This window comes from Myotis davidii, unplaced genomic scaffold (genome assembly GCF_000327345.1).
Source record: "Myotis davidii unplaced genomic scaffold, ASM32734v1 scaffold1205, whole genome shotgun sequence".
Taxonomy (NCBI): Eukaryota; Metazoa; Chordata; class Mammalia; order Chiroptera; family Vespertilionidae; genus Myotis; species Myotis davidii.
The window spans coordinates 62,771-72,558 of NW_006295739.1; the positions used below are offsets into that span (position 1 = coordinate 62,771).

The window sequence follows — 9,788 nt, forward strand, 5'->3', positions numbered from 1 at the left end:
GGACTAATCGGTGTTCCCACGCCTGCTGCTTACCTGGCAGCCCAGGAAGACTTTGCGTGGATGGTGTGGTGGGTTCCCGAGTTAGAAAGGCTCGGCTTCCAGTCCTGCTTCCTCCACCTGCTGCCCAGGCGACCTCTTTAAACCTCAATTTTCTTATCTGCAAAATGGGGGCAATGGAGCTGCCTCAGGATTGCTATGCACCCTTCGTGAGGAGACAGTGAAGCTCTATTTTGGCCTGGCTCACAGGGTGCCAGCATCGGATGGCTGTCCTGGCGCCCTGGTCTATTAAAGACATTCATTGCTCTGGCTTTGGGGGTGCTCGTGAGCCTAGCACCCGGGAGAGAAAAACGGCTGTTTTCCCCATAAAGGGCTGTGTCATCATGAGAGCCTGTGGGGCACTGGCCTTGAGGACACAGAGGCTGGTCATCAGCTCCCCGCTGCACTGGGGGGGTCCCTCATCCTTACTTCCCAGGACTGCAGCACCTTGCCGGGAGGTACTGAGAGTCAGGAGGTGGTGGCGTGAGGGCAGGTCAGTAAGAACAGATCAGATGCCACAGAACTGTACGCTGCAAAATGGTGAAAACGGTGAACTGTGTTGTATATATTTCACCCCAATTTTCTACAAATACACGTATTCATTGATTCAGAGACGAAGGGGGTGCGGGGCAGAGAAGCACCAGTGATGAGAATCATTTATGGGCTGTCACCTGCATGCCCCCTACTTGAGATGGAGACTGCAAGCCAGGCCGGTGTCCTGACCTGGAATTGCACCATGACCTCCTGATTCATAGGTCAATGCTCAATCACTGAGCCTCGCACATCAGGGTCACCCCAATTTTTAAAAGTGTTACTTTTAAAGCGAAGGCTGCACAGGTGCCATTTGAATGAGCACAGGTTGTGACTTAGTGGAGTTTTAGGCGGTTAGTGTTCTTTGTAGCCTCGTCAGGACACAGCCTTTGGCATGTTTTCGTGTGTTGAGAGCATGTGTGTTTGTGTGTGATCAGCACTGAGCTACAGTGGAGGCCACGACAGTGGGTTTGCTCCCCTGCTGAGCTCCCTGCTTTTCGGGGTCTTCAGTCTGTTCCGGCTTCAGGGTCTGGGCCGCTTCCTTGCTGGGCGATGAGAAGGTCCCCTGTGATGTGGGGCCATGAGAGCCAGCGTCCCCTCAGGGTCCTTCCAGCCCCGGGAATGGGGTCGGGGGGTGGGGGGGGGAGATAGGAAGCAGCTGGGGTGCAGCCCTAGCAGCAGTGCAGTGTGAGGAGGCTACCGGGCTGAGGATGTGGTCCTGGAGGGACAGGTGAGGGAGCACCTGGCCCCTCACACATTCCTTTACTTATAGTCACACCCCTGCTGGGGCAGGAAGGGGCCGGGAACTCCCAATCTTCTCAGGTCTGTGCTTCCCTTTCTGTTCTGCGTTCCCGCTGCTTCCAACCAAGGGAGGAAATCTGCCCTTTTCTGTGTCTACCTTAGGCTTTCATCTCGTTTGGACTTCTTCAAGCAATTTACATCTCCTGTCTCATTATTTCTTCCGTGCCATCGTCAAGTCGCACAATAAACTCTCCACCCGAAGGACCTGGCCCGGAGCTGGCAGTACGGGGCCCACGCGCCCAGAGCCTCTCCACCTGCAGACATGCTGTTTAATGACCGAGCTGCCACCCCCACAGCTGAGCCCCCCACTCTGAGGGCTGGCACAGACCACACATTACTCTGCCGTCTCTGTGAGTCTCTGAAATCCTTGAATAGACAGTTAGGTTAGAATTAGTAAGAAGCGGTTCCGCTGTCTTGAAGTTTTGCATTGGCACCTCCACAGAGACCTTTCTTCTTAAGCTCTGGGGGCTCCCCTAACGGACCCAGCGGAGCCAGCAGAGGGGCCACAACGGCCTGAGGAACCCTCGGGTGCTGACAGCAACAGCCTGTCCAACGGGTGTGATCACACCGAAATGGCATCTCTGTGACGTGGCCTTTTTCTTCTTTTGGGAGCAGATTCCCAGCAGTGGAGTCACAGGTGCCTGTGGTGTGGGAGACTTTCCTGATCTGGGTTTTAGTGCTCACGTGAATGAGGCAGACTTGGGAGGAAGAGAAACGTCACTTCAGGAGCCAGATCAAGATGTTGGCCGAGCAGAACCGGAGCCTTCTAGGAGACAGTGCGGAGAACAAGGCTCAGTGCATGTAAGGGTCAGGGCGGGGCTGACCGACGCCCGTCAACACAGGGCTCCCGGGGACCATCTTCCCAGCACCTCCTCCTGTTTCCTGGAATGGGTCTCGCTTTCTGCAAGGAGGGGTGTTTGGCTTCTGTTGCCTGTTCAAAGACACTGCCCACTGCCAGACAATTCTGCATCTGCTTCTGCAATTAAGTTCAATTTAAAAATATGACAGGGGCACCTAGAAAAGGAATGCAGCTCGTAGGCTCAGCCCTTTCTGTGTCTGATTTCCCCTTGATGGGCTGGAGGAGGGTTGTGGGTTCGCCGTGGCTGTCCTCCCTCTGTCGACTGGACACGGACGTGGCTGTGGTGTAGGCCCTTTGAGGCACACAGAAACAGTGACCCGATGGCCAGAAACCAGGAGGCATGATGGGCTGTGAGTAGAGTTGTGTGCACACCAGATAGGTGTGAGGAGCTTCATGATGGAGGCGGAGAAGGCAGCAGGTGGTGGGAATTGGAATTCTGCTGCTGATCTGGATGGGGACAAGGCTGTCCAGTGGAGCAGGACGTGGGGGAGGTGAACTTGGAGCGTGGAGTGGTCTGTGTGCAGGGAAGTGCAGGCAGTGGCAGAAGGGACGGCTGGGGCAGGCGGCGCTCAGCTGTGGGAGGCGTCCATGTCTCACTAAAGATTGGGATTCACTGGGAGTGAGTGTTTAAGAGATGCTGGCCAGCAAGTCTGAGGGAGCTGCCAGACATGTGGCAGGAGGAAGAGGCTGGGTGCTAGACACCTTGTGGTTTGGACGTCAAGTAATCCGAATGCATCTGGTGGGTCCAGGGTGGTCTTCACCCTTTGGTGCTGTGCTGCTGGAGTGTCCTTGCTTGTGATCGGAAACGGATGGCCATGAAGGACAAAGACATGGTCACAGTGACCACAGGGGCACTGGCCCAGCCCCCAAGGTCATGCTGCTGCTTCACTGTTCTCCAACGTTGTGTACAAAGGGCACACCACCTACCAAGGATGGTTTACACGGACAACCACACTATAGTTTTAGAGTATAAATGACTGTGGCCTGAAATGGGCTCTCTATAATGCAGCTGGTAAAAATGACCAACAGAGGTCAGGCAGGTGCTAACTAGAAGAGCAGGGCCTGGTACCCATGAGGATGATCTGATGATGGTTCTGCATTAGACAGTGTCTGCAGGAGGCCAGGGAGTTGGCAGGCTTCCTGAGTCTGCTCCAATCAGAATATTCTGCAGCCTGGGGAAGGTTACACGGCCTGCACTCCATGAGTTTCTGTGCCTATGGGTGGGGGCTCGGTCCAAGCCAAACAGGAAAGCACTGTAGCAGAAGGCCCAGCAGCAGGGCTGTTGGAAGAGGAGAACACAGACTAGAAGAACAGATGCCGAGCCACAGATGCTGGGAGCAGAGCAAGGTCAGTGGTCAGGGGCCCAGCGGTTTGGGAGCCATCACTGTTCACGGGCTGCTCACTTCATGGTGACTCTCAGAAAAGCCCTCGGATTAGGTGGGACCTCATCAGCTTCAAGGCCGAAGGAGCCTGAGCAGCTGCCCCAATCCAGCAGAATCATTTTCAAGCAAGTGGATTAGGTGGGGCCTCATCAGCTTCACGGCCGAAGGAGCCTGAGCAGCTGCCCCAATCCAGCAGAATCATTTTCAAGCAAGAAAACCAGGGTTGGACCTGTCAAGGCCCAGGCATTTCTGAGCCGAGGTTCAGATGGTTCAAGGTTTGCTGTCCTGAGATGATGTACAGCCTCACCCTCGATGCTTCAGCACATGTTGACATTTAGGGTTCCCAGACCCCGTCATGTGCTTCCATCCGCATAGTCCCAGCTCCATGTTCATGACGGTCATGAGCACCGTGATGTCTGAGTCCCAGAAATGCTGCCGGTCTTTCTCGGCCTGGTCCCAGCCTGGGCCAATGAGTCAATTTAACAAGACTTTTTTCTTTCGCCTGATTATAGCGACAAGTCCAATGCCTTACTACAATAAAGGAAGAAGAGAACACAATTACGGATCCACAGAAGTCCCAGGATCCTGTTCCCAAGAATTGAGTTGATTCAAGCAGCAGTAACTTAAACACAGAACAGGAAGCTTGCATCTTCACGAGTGGGGAAAGCTGTAGCATCTAGAGCAGTGAGCACTTTGTTGGGCCTGCATCTTCTACTGATGGCAGGTCCCTCCCAGCACTGAGCCAATTCAGAGTTTCTTTCCGTCCTGCTCTCAGGGTTCTCCTGTGAGGGATGGTGAATGCCAGCTGGCCATGAGGCTGTTTAAGGAGACAGAGAGTCTGTGGTTTAGAGCCACTAAAGCAGGAGTATCAGGTTTTGTCTCAAGTTTTCAGGACCTAGAAAACCATGTGTGTGTTTGGGAAGGAAGCTTGAGCCAGACACCTGGACCAGTACTCATGGTCTTCAGTCACGGGAACTTCTTGCTCTTCCCTAAATTCTTCTGGAGTCTCTGGACCCCACGGTGGTTCACAACACATTCCCTTCTCCAGAGATCAGCAGCCCTGGTGGTGGGTGGTCTGGATCCCCGACTTCCGGTCTCTGTCCTGCAGGGCTTCCCCTAGGCTGGGGCCTGAGCCCCCGGTGCTGGGCCTTCACATTGTCCTGTCCCAGCCCAGCCCTGAGGTCAAATCACCATGAGTCCTGCAAGGCCTCTTTGCTGAAATCACAGAAGAACAGAATTTCCGCTCTCCCACCTGATCCTTCTGTTGACAGGGTCATTGAGGCATCGGTGACGAAAGCAAGCGAGTTGAGTAAGCACAGTGCTGCTCCACGGCAGAGGCAGGATTAGAACCCGGATGAGGTCCATGTTGTGACATTGGAAAGCCTGCACTTCCGGTTAGCTGCAATGTAGTGCCCTTTATGTTCACTGTTTTCATTTACTCATTTTTACTTTCTTTAACTTCACAAAAGGATTTTTCTGAGGAACAGAGAATTCTCCTCACAGGCTAAGTAAACCACAAGGTGCCACAACAGTCATTAACTGGTGTCAGAGCATAAAGGACTCACTGAGTCCTCATTCTGGTTTTGCCGAGCACAATGTTTCCATCACTGCTGAGCTGGAGAGGATTCGCATTTTCCAAGTACGTTTAGGAACTGTGGTTCCATTTGTTGCCGTGTGGGGGTTTTCTCCGTTTCTCTCTTGGGTTATTTGGGGATAACAAGTTAGCAACTGGGTGCAAAGAGAGTCACTTTTGGAGAAGCAAAAGCAAGGACAAGGTCAAGTCTCCTGTCGGCTGCCCAGCTCTGTCTAAACGTCTAAGATTCTGGTTTTCCGCAGACACACCACCCTCTCCTAACTGGCCTCTCAGGTTTTTCGACACTAAGGGTTTCCGAACCTTTCCCTTTATTAGTCTTCACCATATACCCTCCGTTTCTGAAATTAAAAAAAAAAAAAGCAATCACAAAAACAGTACTTAAAAGAAAAATACCCGTACCTAAAGGCCAGATGACACAGAGTGGAAGCTTCGTCCAACCCCAAGCTGAAGTAGCCATGGTGGGCTCTGATTTCAGAAGAGATGAGTGGTCACAGCCTCTGGGCCGTACTCCAGCACAGCGCAGTTTTACAGGAGCCTCGGGACACACACACAGGTCCTTGGGCCAAAATGTCCGTGCTCAGCAAGTCCCCTGGCTGACTGCATCCCCCTCTCGAGAACCTGCAGCGTGGAGGTCGTGCCCGTGTGCAGTGCAGAGCTCATCAGCGGTCACTGTGCTTCTCACATGTGCAGCCTCCAGTGGAGGACTTTTTCCTAAGACCTATTTTTGATCAGCTAAATCACAAACCACTGCCCTTTATGCCAAGTTAAGTGTTAGAGCAGGGAATCATTGGCTTTTGCAGATAAGTCCCCTTTCAGATATGTTTTATGTTTTGAAGTATTTATTGATCCACTCAAGCATTTTGAATAATTGGATGAAGGTTGCCGAGCCAGGATTCAGCCCAGAGTGACAGTAGGGCTGTGCTAAGGGTGTGCGACATCTTGGATGCTGCAGTGAGGAGCAGTGGACGACAGAACATCAGTTCACAGTCACTGTCAGAGCTGGGAGCGCTGGTCCAGAGGCCTGGAGCTACTGCCTTGTTTTGTCTCCAGTCATCCTTGTACCATCTCTCTGACGTGGCCCTGCTTATATCACCTCTGTGATTACTTACATCTTTCCCCTCAAATCGACTCACCATTTCCACTTGCCTTTATTTTAAAAGGAAAGGTTATTATATGGTGGGCTTGGGAAGAGAACACAGACTAGAAGAACAGATGCCAAGCCACAGACGTTGGGAGCAGAGCAAGGTCAGTGGTCAGGAGGTGTGCCCTTTGTACACAACGTCGGAGAACAGTTAACATTCACCATATCATCACAGTGCTCATGACCGTCATGATCACGGTCCTGTCAAAGGCAAAGCGGTGTCACCATAAAAACAAGGTCCCCATAAAAGTAAATGAGTGACCATCACACTGTCCCATTCGGTGGATGCGGCACTGACTCGATCTCATGCACCTGCTCTGATTCCTGAGCTGCCAAGTGCTGGGCTGCCCTTCACCTTCTCCCGAGCGAGCTGCTGGGAACTCGAGTTCTCTCTGCCTTTGCTGCTGTCTGCACATCTCCTCCTCTCTGCTCCACATGCTGACTTCATACAGTGGATGCTCGTCTGGTTCATTGCACCAGACTTAAAGCCAAATTTCCCCTTCATTTCAAGTGGTAATAGGTGGGTGCTTCAAACTTCACGGTGAGTGCAGACACTGAATGGCTGGGGGCTAAGATGGTCTGGTCCTAGGAGTGTGTGGAAGGAGCAGGAATCCCAACAGTGGGCGTGGCTCTGGGCACAGAGTCCTCAGGCAGCCTGGAGTCAGACTCTGGGCAAAACAGGCTTTCCTAATGCTCCTAGAACTCCAACCGCATGCATATTTCACATGTATTTGGAGAGCCCATCCCCTGACTTACTATGAGTGAGTTGAAGGTCTTTTAGGGGTTTTTCCCTAATTCTTTTTTCTTCAATTACCTTTGACAAGAGTATATGTTCATGGTAGAAAATTCAGAGATTGCCGAAAAGCACAAAATACAAGGTAAAACTGATTTTGTGGTCAAAATCTCCATGCAGAGATGAGGATTTTCTCCCCACTGCTCAGGGCTCACTCTTTGAGCCATGGATAGAGCTAGGGCTGGCCTCCCAGGGCCTCCAGCTGAGGTCTACAGCCAGGGGCTCCCATTCAGACCACAGCCCGTGAGGAATGCGGCCACAGTTTTGACCCCAGGGCTCCGTGTTCCCTGCTGCCTCTGCTTCTAGGCCTTGGTGGGATTGTCCCACCTTGGCATGGGATGTTGCAGCCCCATTTGTCACTGTCCTTCTCTGCCCCAGGCCCTGGGGACCTAATACCAAAGAGAGGGGCCCCCCACACAGGTAGCCTTGACTTCACAGGTGCCTCCACTGACCCAGCCACCAAGCCCAGCCATCCTGACAAAGGGCGCTCTTTGTGTCGGAGTGATGCTAGATTGTGAACAGGCCGAGTAGGTGCGGAAATTTTGTTCCTGGCTAGGTGGCCTTCACAGGGGACATCTGGGAGAAGGGGGTAGGGAAAAGAGAAGGGGCAGGATGCCCGCCAGCTTGGTGCCCCCTCAGGATGACTGTCCATACCTCTGAGGGGAAGCTGTCTGTAACATTCGTGACTCCAGACACTTTCTGCACTTTGGGAAACAATGGGTGTTTGGGATGCTCGAGGAGTTCATTGCTCAGGACTCTCCACACAGCTCAGCACTGGCAGCCGCAGCACAGCGGACAAGAAAGGGGGGGAATCAGCAGAGTCCATGGACTGGCTGTGGGAGAGAGAAAGTTACACTGGAGAATACAGGAAGTGAGGACGTCACTTTAGGACATTAAGCCAGATGTGAAGGTCTTACCTACAGATGCTACAAGTGCAAAAACTTCCAGCATCACATCACAGAATTCTCTGAGCCTCTTCAAGGAGCCCCCACTCCTGATAGAAGGCAATGACCACGTGCTCAAAGTTCATATCTTGTCGTAATGGGGACAGTTCAGTTCTTGATCAGCTTCTCTCCTAGGATTTTATTTGAATCATACTCCCCACCGTCCATATCCAGTGGCTCCCTCTACTCCCCACATCAGAAAAGACACCAGGATCTGGTCTCATCAAAGTCACTTTCTTCTTTTATTTCATCCTTTCACCTCACCCCAGAGTGCTAAGGCCACCACTTTGCAGTACCTGCCCCACATAGTTCTTTGAAACATACTTCTCTTACACGGCTTCATTCTCAAAGGTACGACTTCAGAGATAAGAGAAATCTGCTTTGTTGTGAGGACCGGTTGTTTCCTAATCACCTTCTTTTCCAAAATTATAGTTCACCACCTCCATAATCTTCTTCTGTCTTACCCTTCTCCCTTTCCCATGCAAGTGGAGATTTTCAAATCTGAGTGACACTGATGTATGCTATCTAGTTCCTACGGATCACTCTAACAACCCTAAATAACAGCCAGGTGGGTAGATAAACGGCATCTATGCTCTGTACCTGGCATGTAGTACCACCTACTTACATCATACGGAAGAATAAACTCAAATGGATAAAAGTCTTAAATGTAAGACAGGAAACCGTAAAAATCTTAGAATCTTATAAGAATTCATAGGCAGCAAAATCTCAGACAATTCTTGTAGCAATATGTTTACAGATACATCTCCTAGGACAGTGTTCGGCAAACTCATTAGTCAACAGAGCCAAATATCAACAGTACTTCTTCAAAATAGACTCACCCAGGCCGAAAACCGACTTCTGTGCATGGGCCACGAAGTTTCAATCACACTGTATGTGTGCACTCACACGTGGTACTTGTGTAAGAGTCACACTGAAGGGGCCAAAGAGCCACATGTGGCTCGCGAGCTGCACGTTGCCGACCACTGTCTTAGGACAATGGAAACTAAGGAGAAAATAAACAAATGTGACTACATCAAACTAAAAAGCTTCTACAGCAAAAGAAACCATCAACAAAACAACAAGAAAACCCACTGCCTGGGAGAACATATTTGCTAATGTTACATCCAATAAGGATTTAGTCTCCAAAATATAGGGAACTCATACAACTTAACAAAAGGAAGATAAACAATACAGTCAAAAATGGGCAAACGACCTAAATAGATACTTTTTGAAAAAGAATAAACAGAAGAGGCCAAGAGACATATGAAAACATGCTCAAAGTCACTAATCATCTGAGAGATGCAAATCAAAATGACAATGAGGTATCATTTCACACCTGTCAGAATGGCTATCATCAACAAATCAACAAAAGACAAGTGCTGAGGAAGATGGGGAGAAAAAGGAACCCTCATGCATTGCTGGTGGGAATGAAGACTTGCACAGCCACTGGGGAAAACAGTATGGAGTTTCCTCTAAGAATTAAAAATGGAAATTGCATTTGAGCCAGTAATCCTACTTCTAGGAATATATCCAAAAAAATCAGAAGCATCAATGAGAAAGAATACAGTAGGTCCTTGGGTTACATCAGAGATCTGTTCCTATGGCGCAACGTAACGAGACTTTCGCTGTAAGTCGAAACCCACCTACATAAGCAACTACGTCATTCACATGGAGGTCATACACAGCAGTAATGAAGTGAAACAGTAA

At 50.7% G+C, this 9,788-nt stretch overlaps 1 pseudogene; it reads right to left on the minus strand.

The window, feature by feature from the left end:
- Positions 1–8,182, minus strand: part of LOC102761994 — a 17,667-nt pseudogene extending 9,485 nt beyond the window's left edge.
- Positions 8,183–9,788: the final 1,606 nt, after the last annotated feature.